The following is a 16,369-nucleotide window of genomic DNA, read 5'->3' on the forward strand; positions in this document are numbered from 1 at the left end:
TTTACATATCTCTCTGCCTTTGGTAGTTAAACTTTCATTCCATTTTGACCGCATTAGCAGTACAAATTAATGGATGTCATTGCTGTCTGTGGACCCTCTCACTGTCAATTTTCGAAGATGCTTTCTACAGTTCAAAAATAAAGAAAGACAATATATGAGTTCCTATTAAATACATATGTCCATGCAATTCAACAACACAAGTGAAAATATTTTTCTCACTTCTGAGAATTCTGCTTCTTCAAAGGCACCTCTCTGCTCCTGAGAGTAATATACTTCCATAGAAGTGTAGCATTCTTCAGGGTTGGTGTGTGGGCTCTGGGCACTAGCAGCATCAGGAGTCATATCATCCAAAAATCCTATATCTTCATATGCTGGTGAGTCAGGAATATTCTTCCACAATTTCCATATGAGCAAACTTGATTTCAGATGGGTTTACAATGTGTGAGGCAGCACTGCATCATTAATCGTTAATAGGAGATATTAGATGTGGCACATCATGCAATCTGAGGTTTTATAACTGCTAGCAGAACTCTTCCACAAACCCTGTGACATCATGGCTTTGATCTTTAAATGTAGGTGCTGCAACTCTCTCTCCAGTGGTGGTGGAGTCAATTGACTGTAATAATGATCAATAGTATTCAAACCTTTAGCAGAAGGCATATTTTTGTTGTAGTAATTATATTTCTTCATGATGCATGTCGTTCCCAAGTGCAGCGTAGCACAGGCTTTAAGTAGGACTGTCTCAGAATCTCCTTATATATTTACCCTTAGATAAAAAAAAATACTTTCTACGATGTCACTTCCTGGTCACATGAGCTGGAAGTGACATCTCAATAACTTTATGTCTGGAGGAGGGACTTCTGGGTTAGGGGTCATGGGTGACATCAATACCTGGTCACATGGGCCAGACGTGATGTCACTTCTGGGTTAGGGGTCAACGGTGACATCACTAGTGGGTTACATGGGCCAGAAGTGATGTCAGTTCTGGGGAGGGACTTCCGGGGCTTAACCACCTGTCACATTATGCAAACCACACCTACTTTTGAGTTTGATGATCGGTATCCCATTATACTAATGCACCAGCAAAGAAGCAAAAGAGATTTTTGAGGCACTTACCTGGAAAGTGACATTACTCTATGTTAGAAATGGGGTCTTTGGTTGACAGTCAAGTTACCCCCTGTTCAAGCAAGGACCCTCACTCTAGTCAGGGTAAAAGAGAATCACCCTCAGCTAACCCCTGCTTACCCCCTTGGTAGCTTGGCAGAGCAGTAGGCTTAACTTCAGAGTGCGAGGTGTAAAGTATTTGTACCAACACACACAGTAACCTAATGAAAACACTCCAAAATGACACAAAACCAGTTTAGAAAAATAAGAAATATTTATCTAAATAAAACAAGACCAAAACAACAAAGATCCGACAAACATAAGTCAAGATATGAATTTTTAAAGATAAAACTCAAAAATAGCGATTAGAAACCCAAAATGCTTCGATGAGGTATTAACACGGTGCCGTGACAGAGTCATTCACAACAAGCCGAAACCAGCGGCGCCGGACATGGAGTCGCATAGACCCCCAAGTACAGGACCTTTGGTGAAGAGTGAAAACAAGTCGATGCGTGAAGTCGGGGATCACGGCGTCTGTGCGAAATGTTGAATCTGCACACTTCGAGCAGCAGCGGTCACGCAGTGGTGCGGCGACTTCCACGGAGTTGCGGACTTTATCGGGGCTGCAGCGGCGTCGGACCTGCGAAGGTCATCGCGGTCCAGCGAAGATCAAGAAGTTGGTTGAAGGCGGCGTCACCGGATTCAGCAGCGGCGTCGGTCCGAAGTCATCCGAAGTCGATTTCCTTGGATTTTCACCAGCTTTCCTTTCAAGGTCCCAGGGACTGGATAGGGCACCACTTGTCAGAGCAGGAGTCTCTCCAGAGACTTCCGGTGCTGGCAGAGAGAAGTCTTTGCTGTCCCTGAGACTTCAAACAACAGGAGGCAAGCTCTAAATCAAGCCCTTGGAGATTTCTTCACAAGATGGAAGGCACACAAAGTCCAGTCTTTTCCCTCTTACTCTGGCATAAGCAGCAACTGTAGGATACCTCCACAAAGCACAGTCACAGGCAGAGCAGCACTTCTCCTCAACTCTTCAGCTCTTCTCCAGGCAGAGGTTCCTCCTGATGTCCAGAAGTGATCTAAAGTCTGTGGTTCTGGGTGCCCTTCTTATACCCAATTTCTCCGTTGAAGTAGGCCTACTTCAAAGTAAAGTCTCTTTTGAATGTGAAATCCTGCCTTGCCCAGGCCAGGCCCCAGACACTCACCAGGGGGTCGGAGACTGAAGTGTGTAAGGACCGGCACAGCCCTTTCAGGTGTAAGCGACCACTCCTCTCCTCCATCCTAGCACAGATGGCTCATCAGGAAATGCAGACTACACCACAGCTCCTTTCGTGTCACTGTCTAGTGTGAGGTGCAACCAGCCCAACTGTCAAACTGACCCAGACAGGGAATCTACAAACAGGCAGAGTCACAGAAATGGTAGAAGAAAGAAAATGCTCACTTTCTAAAAGTGGCATTTTCAAACATACAATCTTAAAATCAACTTTACTAAAAGATGTATTTTTTTATTGTGAGCTCAGAGGCCCCAAACTCCACATGTCCATCCGCTCCCAAAGGGAATCTACACTTTAATCAGATTTAAAGGTAGCCCCCATGTTAACCTATGAGAGGGACAGGCCTTGCAACAGTGAAAAATTAATTTAGCAATATTTTACTATATGTCCTACCTGAACCATACACTGCACCCTGCCATTGGGGCTACCTAGTGCCTACCTTAGGGGTGCCTTACATGTAAGAAAAGGGAAAGTTTGAGCCTGGCAAGTGGGTACACTTGCCAAGTCGAATTTATAGCTAAAATTGCACACACAGACACTGCAGTGGCAGGTCTGAGACATGATTACAGAGCTACTCAGGTGGGTGGCACAACCAGTGCTGCAGGTCGACTAGTAGCATTTGATTTACAGGCCCTGGCACCTCTAGTGCACTTTACTAGGGACTTTCCAGTAAACCAAATATGCCAATCTTGGATAAGCCAATTACATACACATTTTGTAAATTTTCACTTGTACTTTAGCACTGGTTAGCAATGGTAAAGTACCCAGAGTACCAAAAACATCAAAATCAGTGTCCAGCACACATCAACAACCTGGGAAACAGAGGCAAAAAGTTAAGGGAGACCACACCAAGGATGAAAAGTCTAACACTCTTTTTAACTCGGTAGTGATAGACGCTGTGGTTAGTACTTAACAATAGCTTAGTTTCAGGTTGATTGTTGTGCAAAGCTTTTATTGTCCAACTAATATTGTCCAGAGGAAGAGTAGTGGAACAGGCTATTTTGTAGTACATGCAGGAATTATTGCAAAAATGAACATGCCATGGACAGCCATACTTTCAGACCCTTTGCACAAAGTCTTGTCTTGTGGAACAAGCCTCAACTTGAGAGATATTTCCGTCCATGTAACCAAGACTCGAAAGAATCTCTCTTAGGCAGTGACTGGTCGCTGTGAGACACGAGGGGCATGAATAGGTTTGGTAGGGTGCATTAGGACAATTTATCTTCAGATTATTTCTTCATTGCCAGCACTGTTGAGGAACGATGTCGCTGATGCCATTTATGAAGACCTTAGTCCTAGCAGGGATAGGTGCTACCTACCTACCACTGTGGAAGTGATACCACTAATTTGTCACTTGTTTACATAGGGTCTTCTGCCACGCAGGACATCTAGCTTCCTGCTACAGTCTTTGAGCAAGTTTGAAGAACTCAGTGTCAGCTGCTGCAGAATATTCTGGCTGGTTGCCTACTTTTTTAACTGAACAACAACAATATATGACTATGAGCCATATCCATCATTAAGCCATTGTAAGACAACACATGACTAAAAGGGCCAGATAGTGAGTCTGGTTCTAGTCATGCCCTGAGCGTAAGAATGTTGATAGAATGTTGATAGAATACAGTCTGTTTATATTTAATATTACCCTTCAGAGCAACAACACGTCTTTCTAAGATGTTAAAATATAAAAAAAAAATATCTTCTGATTTGTTACTAAGGACAGAAATGCATTACAACACATATTAAAATGTACAAATGTTACACTTTAAGACATTTAGGCCCTCATTACAACCCTGATGGTTGGTGATAAAGCGGCAGTATCACCGCCAACAGGCCGGGGGTAAAAAAAATGGAATCATGACCACGGCGGAAACTGCCAACACAGACAGCCACTTTAACACACCGACTCCCACGGCGGTAGCAACAAACACCGTGGCGGTAACCACCAACAGCCAGGCGGAAGACAATGTACCGCCCACAGCATTACAACTCGCCTATCCGCCATCTTTTCCATGGTGGTACCAACGCCTTCAAAAGCACAGCAGAAACAGTACACCGAAGGGAAATGACTCACCTCTCGACACTCAAGGAAAAACCACGATGCCATGGAGCCCGAGCTGCACTTTTTTCCAATGCTGGTGTACTTTCTCATACAACATGAACGCCGGTGAAGACGACCATGTTGAGTACTGCACCTAGCACACAAGGGAGGGGGGAGGAAAAAGAGAGTAACACACACACGCAACACCCCCACCCACACCCCCACCCCCAACACCATACACACAAACAGATGGAACAACATTACATATACACCCCGTAACCCTCAGAAATAACGCAAGGACAAAAGGAATGGATTAAAATGAGTGTAATAGTATAATTTTAGAAAAATACATACTTAATCATTAAACAGTATATACAATATATGCAAAAGGAGGGACAATGCCCACTCCAAAAGGTTTGTGGCCCACAGGGCAATAACACATAGGCCAAGGCCACACTTGATTCCTGCCTCAATACGGAGAGAACACTGCAGGGGCATCAGGTCGAAAAAACACAGGCACCTCAGGGCGACAGGGAGTGGAGGGGCAGCTCAGCCAAAATATGGTACAACACCACTGGCCTGGAGGGGCCTCCATGCCCACTGCTTGCTCCTGGGGAGTGCAAAGCCACAGTCTCTCAAGTGGGTAGTTTGCCCACTGCCTGGTCCTGGGGAATGCAAAGCTACAGTTTCTTCAAGTGGGTGTTTGTTCATTGCTTGCTCCTGGGGAGTGCAAAGCCACAGTCTCTCAAGTGGGTGTTTTACCCACTGCCTGGTCCTGGGGAGTGCAAAGCCATAGTCTCGCAAGTGGATGTTTTGCCCACTGCCTGGTCCTGGGGAGTGCAAAGTCACAGTCTCTCAAGTGGGTGGTTTGTCCCTTCTTGCTCCTGGGGAGTGCAGAGCCACAGTCTCTCAAGTGGATGGCTTCTCCACTGGTTCTGGAGGGGGCTTTGTGCCCAGTGTGCTTCATCCTACCAAGGAGGGGGTGAGTGGATGCCTTCTTCCACTGGTTCTGGAGGGGGCTTAGTGCCCAGTGTGCTTCATCCTGCCAAGAAGGGGGTGAGTGGATGCCTTCTTCCACTAGTTCTGGAGGGGGCTTTGTGCCCAGTGTGCTTCATCCTGCCAAGAAGGGGGTGAGTGGATGCCTTCTTCCACTGGTCACGGAGGGAGCTTTGTGCCCACTATGCTTCATCCTGGATGGAGCAAGGTCACAGTCTCTCACCTGGGTGTCACCACAACAGGTGTTGCAGGGGCCAGGACGCACTGCAGCCCATGTAGTCGCTACTAGATACTGCTCGCCGGCGGTGACGGCTACTCAGTGGATGTCAGTTGCGCTGTAGGTGGCGGTGCAGTCAGTGGTGGTGGTACCCTCCAGGCCTTCACCAGCATCCTCAGATGGCTGCCCACTGGGGCTGCTGCTGCTGGCAGTGGTGCTGCTGGCGGCGGGGCAGGTGGCGGTGCTGGCCGCGCTGAAGGTAGCGGTGCTGTCTGCGGTGGTGGTAGCCTCCAGGCCTGGACGGTGGCCCACTGGGGCTGCTGCTGTTGGCAGTGGTGCTGCTGGCAGCAGGGCAGGTGGTGGTGCTAGCTGCCGTGCAGGTAGCGGAGCTGTCCTCAGTGGTTGTAGCCTCCAGGCCTTCACCAGCAGCCTCGGACATCTGCCCACTGGGGCTGCTGCTGCTGGCAGTGGTGCTGCTGACAGCGGGGCAGGTGGCAGTGCTGGCAGTGGTGCAGGTGGCGATGCTGGCCACGGTGGTGGTAGCCTCTAGGCCTTCTCCAGCAGCCTCTGATGGCTTAAGTGCCATGGCTGGTGTTGTGTGCCCCTTCCTGCCCTTGGCAGATGGTGGTGCCCCCTTGCTTCTGCCAGCTGGTGTTTTTTTCTTGCCCTTGCTGGCTGGTGGTGCCTCCTTTCCCTTGCTGGCTGGTGGTGCCTCCTTCCCCTTGCTGGCTGGTGGTGCCTCCTTCCCCTTGCTGGCTGGTGTCCCCTTCTTGGCCTTGCTAGGTGGCAGACCCTTCTTAGCGTTGGCAGGTGGTGCTCACACACTGGCTGTGCTGACGGGTGCCTCCTTGGAGCCTCTCACACCTGCAGTAGTTGAAGAAACCACAGTGGTCGTGGACTGGGTGGCTGAGGTGCTGGGCTGGGTTCTGGTCACCGTGGCCCGAAGTGAAGGACGGGGGAGGTAGGGAATAGGTCAATGGTGGCAAAGAAAAGGACACTGGGGCTGGAAGAGGGTGAAGATTTGGGAGTGGAGGAAGAAGAAGTGGTTGTAGGAGGTGTCAGTCTGCTGTGTTTGGGTGCAGTTGCATGGGCTGGATGCTGTTGTGAGGTGGATGGCTGTTGGGTATCTGAGTGCTTGCGTTTGTGTACTTTGGGAGGAGGGGTCACAGACACAGTGGGAGAGGACACAGGGGACATGTGCATGGATGTAGGGGCGGTGACTGTCAGTGAGTGGCGTGTAGTGATAGGCGTGCTGGTGATGGAGGTAGTGGATGAGGATGTAGTGCATGCTAGTGCGAGTGGAGACGCTACTGGGAGGGAGGTGGACGAAGAGGAGGAGGGGGACACAGTGGAGGCAGTGGATGTTGATGTGTCTGCATGAGAATGGTGCGTGTGTGAGCAGCTGTGAGATGAAGTGTGGTTCTTGTGTTTGCCTGAGCCACTTCTGTGTGTTGATTTGGGTGATTGCTGGTCTGAAAGTGTGCTTGGGATAGGCTGGGGTTGAGGGGATTGTAACTGGGTAGAGGAAGTTGGAGGGGGAGGCTATAGACAGGAATGCTCTCAGTTGGGCCCCCACGGAGTGAATGCCCTCCAGTTATGCATTTGTTTGTTGCAAATGCCCTGCTAGACCCTGATTGGCATTCAGTATGGTTGATTGCACATCAGAGAAGGATCTCAGGAGGTCAATAGCCTCCTCACCGAGGGCTGACTGGGGTAGGGCCTGAGGTACCTGGGCGAAGGAGATGCCCACCCTCCTGGGTGAGCGGGCACAAGAGTTGGGACTACAATTCCCAGAATGCACCTGGCCAGAATCCTCAAATGGCCACTGGACGCTGGTCAGCTGGGCTCTGCTTGCAGGACTTGATGCAGGGGACTCTGGGCAGCTCCTTTGTACCTGTAGCAAACAGGGAGTCCCTTCTTGAAGCACTGGAAGACAGGTAAAGTCCTTTTAGTGGTGAAGCCCAAGTGTGCAGCTGGTGCAGTCCTCCAGAGTGCAGTGTCCAGGTGCAGGTCAGGGGTCCAGCAGGGCAGTCCTTCTTCACCTGTAGTTCTTCCTTGTTGGAATCTAATAGGGACCTGTGGTCCGGGTGCAGGTCTGCCAGGTTTATCCTTGCTCCTGGGTGAAAAACAGAGGGGCCCTGGTTCTCCAATCAGGTGCAGGGTCCTTCCCCCTGTGATGACCACTTCCTGGAAAGTGTGGCAAAAATCAATCCCAGGGAGCAACATTACTCAAAAATCCATCATGGCTGAAAGTGATTTTTGGAGGTTACATCTGGCTCAGCCCACCCACTGATGTGGCTAAAAATCCTAACCACACCCCTCTCCTGCCCTCTGCTGATCTAATCATGGGGGAACCTAATTGTCTGGGTTTGCAGGATGTGAGGATGTTGCTGGGTTGCTCCAAATGTCCTTCTATGCCTTTGAAGACCAGTTTGACATCCCTCCCCCTTCCTGCTTCACCATCTGCTGAGGGGGAGATCTCCTCCCCCAGGCACATCTCTTTGTGTGGAGCCAGGACACTTCACACCTCATCAAGGCAACCTGGCCAAACGTCTGGTATCTGTTACTTAAGGGAACTTTAAAAATTAAAATAAAGTCTCCCCATTTCTAGCCTATGGAGGCCATTCACTACAATGAGAGAAACACAAATGTGGCTGTTGTACCTCACCAGGGCTTATAAAACTATTTCTATAAGGTCCCTGCTTATAGTTTCATGGCACCCAGCCCTAGGGGCACATAGGGCACACCTTAGGGGTGACATATGTAAAAATAAGGGAGTTTAAGACTTCGGAACTACTTTTAATTCCATAGTCAAATTTGCATATAACTTTAATTTAGAAGCAGCCAGCAAGGCAGGCCTGCCTTTGAAATGACACTGGACACCTTAGCAGTGCACCTATGGGTGCACTACCTATGTTGGGGTCCTTAAACCTACATGCCCTGCCATACACTAGGGACTTATAGGTAGGTTGACTTAGCCAATTATAATTAGCCTAATTTGCATACTGATTTTACACAGAGCACAGGCCCTGGGACTGTTTAGTAGTACCCAGCGCACCATCCGAGTCAGGAAAACACCAGCAAAAAGTGGAAAATGGAGACAAAAGGTTAGGGGGCCTCTGCAGTCAGCCCTGTTCTCTCACAGGTTGTCCCTAAGGGTGAGTGTGTGGCTAACAGGTATCCCACGATATTTACAGGTGACTCTGGTTGCCCCAACCTCTCATGGCTACTGACCCCAGTGAGGAATGCCCAGACAAGAGCAGAGGAAAGTTACAGTGAAGCACATGGGCGAACAAGGAGGATCATTGAGCACACCTTTGGCCTCCTGAAGGCCAGATTCCGGTGCCTCCATCTGACAGGTGGATCTCTGTACTATTCACCCAAGAAGGTGTGCCAGATCATTGTTACATGTTGCATATTGCACAACCTGGCCTTGAGGCACCAGGTGCCTTTTCTGCAGGAGGATGAGCCTTGGGATGGTCGGGTGCCAGCAGTGGAGCCTGTGGACAGTGATGAAGAGGAGGCAGAGGAAGAGGATGTGGACAACCGAACTACAATAATCCAATAGTACTTCCAGTGACACACAGGTAAGACACTGTAACTCCACCTTCCATTGCAGTTTTGTGTTGGACAATGTACATGGCAGGCTGATTTCCCTATTACTATGGCCAATTACTGTACCCTTTGGCATCTCTATTTTCAGATGTTTGTGCCCCACAATGGGTCCTATTGTGTTTACTGCTGCCCACTACAGGGCATACCTATGTAAATATAACTGTACATTTGAATTGCAATGTTTACAGCTTGTTTAAGTGATACATACTTCAATCAATTGACAGACTCCATACTTGTATTTGTCCCTCCTGCAGCCGCTGGGTCTCCTGCAACTTGGCCAGTATCTGGCCAATGGTCTCCTGGGAATAGTGGTATGCTCCCAGCATGTTGGTGAGTGCCTTGTGGAGCGTTGGTTCCCTTGTCCAGTCCTCCCCCTGTCGCACAGCAGTCCTCCCAACTTCCCTGTTATCATGTGCCTTTGTCCCCTGAACCGTGTGCCCACTCCCCAGGTCCCTGTTCATCCTGTGTTTGTGGGGTTGCCTGGAGTTGCTTTAGTGGTGGACACACTGCTGATTGACGTGTCCTAGGGACAGAGTTATGGGCCCGCTGGGTGGGTGCTGTGCTGGTTTTTCCTGAGGGGGGAGGCTCTGTGGTGGTTTGGGACTGTGAAATCATAACGGGCCCTTTGTCCCGTTTTAGTTGAGTAATAGAGTGGCTCTTTAGAATCATGCAATTTGTTAGTCTTTTATGTGAAAGATGAGACAGGAGGGAACAGGGGGATAAAAGTTTACTCCACTATACTAAAGTATATCTTGGTGAGGCAGGAGGGGGGTATTGATTGATTGCCCTATACATTTTTTTAGAGTATTATGTAATTTTGTAATTATAAATGTTTGACTTTTTTGTAGAATTAAGGCTTGAACCAGTTGAATAAGATTTGGCTCTGACTTAATTTATTTGAATATATTTGGATTCCATGGTAAGCCCCAGAAATATGAAAAGTGAATGTTATGAAACTAAATACATTTGGGATTGCATGAGATATATACAAACTCGGTTGCTTTCCTGTTTCTTTTTTAACATGTTTTTCACATTTTTCATGCACTTATGGGAAAAAAGAAAGCATGGATGTACTCCTATCACTATATGGGTCACTACATGGTGTTTGGACCTCTGCGATATGAAGGATAATTGATTAACGTTCCTCTATCTCACCTATGTAGAAATATACTATGTTTATTTTTGGATCAGTGTTGATGTTTTGAATTGGCATTTAAGGCGGTGAGTGACTGTGGTTTGATTTAATAGTGGGTTTTTTTCATGTTAAAATAAAAAAAGAGAGAGATATTTATATTTATATAAAAGATTTTTATTATTGAACACTGGGGATATTTTATGAGGAAAGTAAATTTGGATATACACATATATTTGATATATATATATATATGTATATATATATATATGTGTGTGTATTAATTAATTTTTACCCCTGGTCTGTTATTTTAGTTGGGCAATGAAATCTCTATTTGTGGTGATGAATATTAAAGGAATCTTGGTCGAATTTGGATAATGAATTGGTCTTCATGGGGTGGGTGCATGTTGAGTATGGAGGTTTGAGAAATGTGGAAGCATATGTATTTATATCTTTTGATATATGTATATATACAGTCTTTTGTGTTCTTGTATGTAGGTTTGATTGAACAACCTTGGGGAGGATAATATTTAGTCCTGAAGAAGGTGGTGAAAAAGGTTTGGAAACCCACCGAAACGTGTCAACGCTTTATTCTTACTGGACCCATAGGAGGAGGCCCTCATCGAATAAGGACTGCTGATAATTGTCGATAGGTCTCTACCTACCAGAATTGGGACGGTCTTAGTTTATAGACTATTATATATGTCTTTTTTTGTCTCCTTTTTTTTTGGTTTTATTGATGGTTTTAGTATTGATGTGTTGATCTTGTTATTGTGTGATGTGGGGTTTTTATTTGGGGTTTTATTAAAAATATGCACCTTTGATTCCTGTGTCTTTAGGCTGATCAATAGAGAGATTCATTGACGGTGTAAGTGTGAAGTGATTGGTTGGTTTTCCCGTAGAGGAATTTTATGATTTCACTGTGTTACGGTGCCCTGTCCCCCTTGGGATATTGGAGATAGGAGGGTCCCCTCTCCATTTTTCACTACTTGTGGTTTCGGACTGTGCCTGGGTCACTGACTGTCCAGAGGTCCCTGATAGGCCAGGTTGGTCATCCTGATCTAGGCGCGCAGAGCTGCTGTCATCATTGTGGGCCTCTTCTGGGGGGGACTGGATGTCGCTGGCACCTCCTCTCTGGTGACATTGTGTGGGGTCCTGTGGTAATGTAAATGCAGTGTTCTTGTTTCTGAGTGTGCCATCTTGTGCATGGGTATGTTTCCTTCTATGGTTGTTATTAGCAAGGCAGCTTTGGCTTGTGTGAGTTGTGATTTGGTTGGCTAAGTGATTGTCTCTAGTGTGCATGCTGTGGTGGTGGGTTTCCATCCAGGTCTGTGATGGGGGTCCATGCATTGGTGTAGCATGCAGGGCTTGGAATTGGGATGGGTGAGTTGTGATCGTGGGGTATATGTGAGGTGGTGGAGTGATGGGGGTGAGGGTAAGGGTAAGTGTAGGAGTTTGTGATGGCATGCAGGTAGGGGGCTAAAAGTAGTAAGGATTTGACTTACCAGAGTCCAGTCCTCCTGCGACTCCTGCCAGGCCCTCAGGATGCATGATCGCCAAGACTTGCTCCTCTCATGTTGTTAGTTGTTGTTAATTGTGGGGGTGAAGGTGTGGGTCCACCGCCAGCATTCTGTACTGCTATCTGGTGTCTTGCAACCACGGAATGCACCTTCCCCTGTAGGTCATTCCACCTCTTCCTAATGTCATCCCTTGTTCTTGGGTGCTGTCCCACGGTGTTGACCCTGTACATGATTCTATGCCATAGCTCCGTCTTCCTAGCAATGGACGTCTGCTGCACCTGTGATCTAATTAGCTGTGGCTCTATCCGGATGATTTCCTCCACCATGACCCTTAGCTCCTCCTCAGAGAATCTGGGGTGTCGTGGTGGTGCCATGGGTGTAGTGTGAGTGGTGTGTATGTGGGTGTATGGGGTGATGTGTTGGGGTGTGTGCTGTGAGGTGCGTGGATGGTGTATGGGTGATGGTGTTTTGTGGCTCAGATTCAGTGGGTGCTCCTGGCTTGTCTCTCTCTCAGTTGGCAATATGTTTATCGTTGTAAGGGGCTGTGGGCATTGTGGGTGTGTGTTTTATAGTGTTGTGGGTGTGTGGGTGTGGTGTGTGTATGTGGGTCAGGTGTGTGGAGTTTGAATTGTCCAATGTAGTGTAGTTGTGTTAGTATATGTGTATTTTGAGAGCGGCGATGTGTACCGCTAATGGTTTACCACGGTTGAATGTCTGCTGCGCTAGTTCGTGGAGCATGATGCTGTGGGCATATTTCTGTTGGCGTAACGGTGTGGGTTTTGTTACCACCAGTTTTTTCACTGACCTTTGAGCTGGCGGACTTATGTGTGTGTCTGTGTAGTGGCGGATTTCTATCTGTGGGTCATAATGCCCATAGCGATATACCGCAGCGGTCGCAGTATGTTGGCAGCAGTCAGCATGGTGGTAAGCGGCACTTATCGCCATTGTCATAATGAGGGCCTTACTGCCTGCAGCCCCCCCAAGAAAGCCAGGTTGATATTTATCAGAGCCTTGTTCCTTTGTTGTGTCACTTTTAGTGAAGCAGCGGTGGTGCGAACCTTGCAACCATATGAATGAGGCCATGCATAGTTTTAAATGGTCTCAAAGATATGGAGTAAGGCAAGTCAGTGCAAATTGCTGTGTTCCCTTACTCTGCACCAAGAATGCGTTCCATGGGCATTGAGGTGAGTGTTTCCACACAACAACCATGGATTTTGACACATCCCAAGATTTATTATAGCCCATAAGCCTGACGATGCACCAAAACCTTTTTGCTCCCCAGGGAAGGCACAACGAGGAGAATATCTTCATTTCCCCCTATTTTTCCTCTTTCTAGGTGTGCTGCATTCTGTAGCACACATAAAAGAAAAAGCCTATCTGGATTGTTTTCTTGCAGGAAGGCTCCACTTCCTGCACAAAAATAATGACAACACAGACACTCTTGCACATTGGCGCTAGGCAGGCAAAACGGCACCAGTGCAGTTAGAAGGGACAAGAATGTGTTGTATTATATAGGTACTAGATGACTTGCTGCACTGTCCGGCTCCAAATTTTCATAAATTTGGCCCACAGTGTATTGTGAGGAGGATATCTGAGACGCACTAGGGCTCTGTGGTGCCAAGGGTGGGTAGGAAACCACCTCAGTCAATTCCTTCTCCTTGAAGCCCAGAAGACTGGGGACAGCAGCAATAGCTAGTGTCCCAAAGCCTCTGCAGCAGCAAGAGGCACAACATGTGTCATGCCATATTAGGGCAGCATGACAAACTTGTCTTGTGCTGTTGGCACTTGAAGATGTAGTTGGGCAGTATCACCTGAAGGTCACTGAGCACCCAGGGAAACAGAAACAAGGCTGTCATGGCAACTATCATGGAGTAACTCAGGTTCATCTGGTCACCCATGGTCTTCAAAAAAGCCTATTTTAAAACAGTCTGGGGACAGTGTTCTTCTAGACAGTGGCAAGGACTAGGGGTGGGCAGTGAGCTCCCCTCTGCCAGCGAGGGGCACAGAGTTTTTGTCAAGCTGGACTCCACTTGGAGCGCAGAGTTGAGCCAAACATGCCACTAGTCCAGCAGCGAAGTACAGCTCAATGGTGTGAGTGCACAATGTATCCAGTTATGGGCCACACAGCACAAGCGCAATCTGGGCTTAAAAAGAAGATAACATTTGCCCTATGACAGGCAAGGAGACCCCTAGCTAAGGCTTTGCTTTCTGCCGGTCGGCACTGTGGAGCTGCTGCAAGTTGCTGCTGAAGGGGTGGACCTGTGTTAGCTCCGGATCCAGGCCTCCCTCCTTTCACTGTCTTCAGCAGCCCCAGAGCAGGGGGCAGAGAGCCAGGCCACTAGCAACAGGGACCCTGGAGCCTAAGACCCTTGTTTTGCTCTCTTTTCTATGTGCACACAGGGTCCGGCACTGTGCCTGGAAATTATTTGCATATGGGAGAGGTCTGTCCTTGGTAAAAAGGGAACTTGTATTCAGAGCTTCACTTGAAAAGAACCTGTCTACCCAGAGTCTCTGGGAAAGCAAGTGGTGTTCTGCGGTACGGTTCTGAGGCCAGCAGGGAGAGTTGAAGACTGGGAGAGAATCAGCTGCTGAGTGGTAGCCTGGCATCCCCTACCAGATAGAGATGAGAGTGCCTTGGATCCCAGTGGCCTGCAAGGCTGGGCAGGTTGTGAAAATACCAGGCTGCAGGAGGTGAGCTGGTTTGCTGCTGCTGCTGCTAGTGCTGGACCCTAAAGAAAGGGTGGACAGAGACTGTGTGTTAGTACATAGTAAGTGACTGCCAGGCTGGTACAAGACAGAGGGTATGCTTAGTCATCCATGGCAAGTTTGTGAAGGAGGGCAGTTGGTAAAGAGAAGTGTGCAAGTGTTGTTGACAGCAGTAGGCTCCAGGCCGGTGGGCTGTGGCAAGAGGCCTGAAATAGCAGCTTTTGCTGCCTAACGCATACCCTCCTGGCCTGAATGCGCCCGACCTCAGAAGCACTAAGCAGGGTTAGGCTCTCCGACCCTGCTTAGCGCTTCCGAGATTGGGCACATTCAGGCCAGGGTGGTCGAGCAGGCGGAACTCCACAGAATTTCACAGAGTTCTTAGCTAACTCCATGGAATTCCACAGAGTTGAACTCCGTGAGCTCCGTCCATACCTGGCAATGACTGGAGGCAGTAGCAGTGGATTCCCCTCGAGCTTTGGTTTCTTAGGATGTACACTTTTTTTTGCAAATCAGATTTTTTGGTGGATGCTTAAAATAATGTTTGTGTTATTACTTTATATGATGCAACAGGTGCTCTTTTAGAAGTGGCTTTTTCATCAATCATCAGTCCTTATTATGTAGCTAATGAAAACAATTATAATTTCCAAATATATCACATTACAGATTACAGGGGTAAGATAGATATCAAAATTATTAATTCATTTTTTTAGTTATAACATCGAATCCAAAAAAGATCAATACTATGTTGTAGAATAAATAGATTAAGGTGCAAATATGAGTGAGCTGTTATCAGACTTGTTCCAACTAAATTTACAAGAAAAATTATTTTCCTGCTTCTTACAATTTTCTGCGGGACAATCCTCCTCACAAGTAGTGTGCGAATGTCAGAAACGGACATACCACAAATAAGACCCTAAAGCAAAGAGCAAATGCAGACACAATACTAAATATTAGGTATCTATTCTGAACACAGGCAACAAATGCCATCTGGCGAAGTGGAATCAGGATCTTGAAACAATCCATATCCTAAATAGTGTCGGTAGGTGAAATAGACTATGAACTTATGTGTTGATACACACTGGCGTTTTTTTCAATTAATACAGGCAGGGTGGAGGAAGAAACACAGATCCTTTCATTAAAAAGGTGGCAATGAGAAGGTTCACTCCATTATAAAATGCCAACACACCCAACTCTATCCTACACCTGGTTCGAATCCCACTTTCAGAGTAAATGTGCCCTACATTCCTGAATCCTGCTTCTCAGGTGCATGGCAGTGCTGTACTGGCTCTCAGAGAATATTCACCCGGACATGCCTCTGATTAAAATCTGGAACTTTCTGTTCAATCACTGGCAAATGGGGATTAGAAAAAGCAAACTATGGCCCCCATCTAAGCATACTTTTTTTCAGTTCGGTAGGGCTTCCTCCATTTGCAGCTCATTTGGCTCACTGGATAAAAGAAATTTGTGACTCAGCCTCAGTTAATAAGGTAAGGTTGTCACTCTTGCACTGGATCAACATAGAGAAGAGACAACAACATGCAGCAACGTACAGCAGCATACGTTTCTTCGGTTCTTCAGATATGCCATGGAATAGAGATCCTGTAAGGAGAGGTAAGGCAGCGGCCATTGGGTAACATCGCTGAGTGGCATCAAATCCAACAAGCATTGGCAATGAAATGGGTCCCGCATTTACTCAAGTTGACATTAATGTTGAGAACTCCTAACTGGACTTTTCTTGCCACATCAACTGAAAAGTGAAACAGTTTC

This window comes from Pleurodeles waltl, chromosome 7, assembly GCF_031143425.1.
Source record: "Pleurodeles waltl isolate 20211129_DDA chromosome 7, aPleWal1.hap1.20221129, whole genome shotgun sequence".
Classification (NCBI taxonomy): domain Eukaryota; kingdom Metazoa; phylum Chordata; class Amphibia; order Caudata; family Salamandridae; genus Pleurodeles; species Pleurodeles waltl.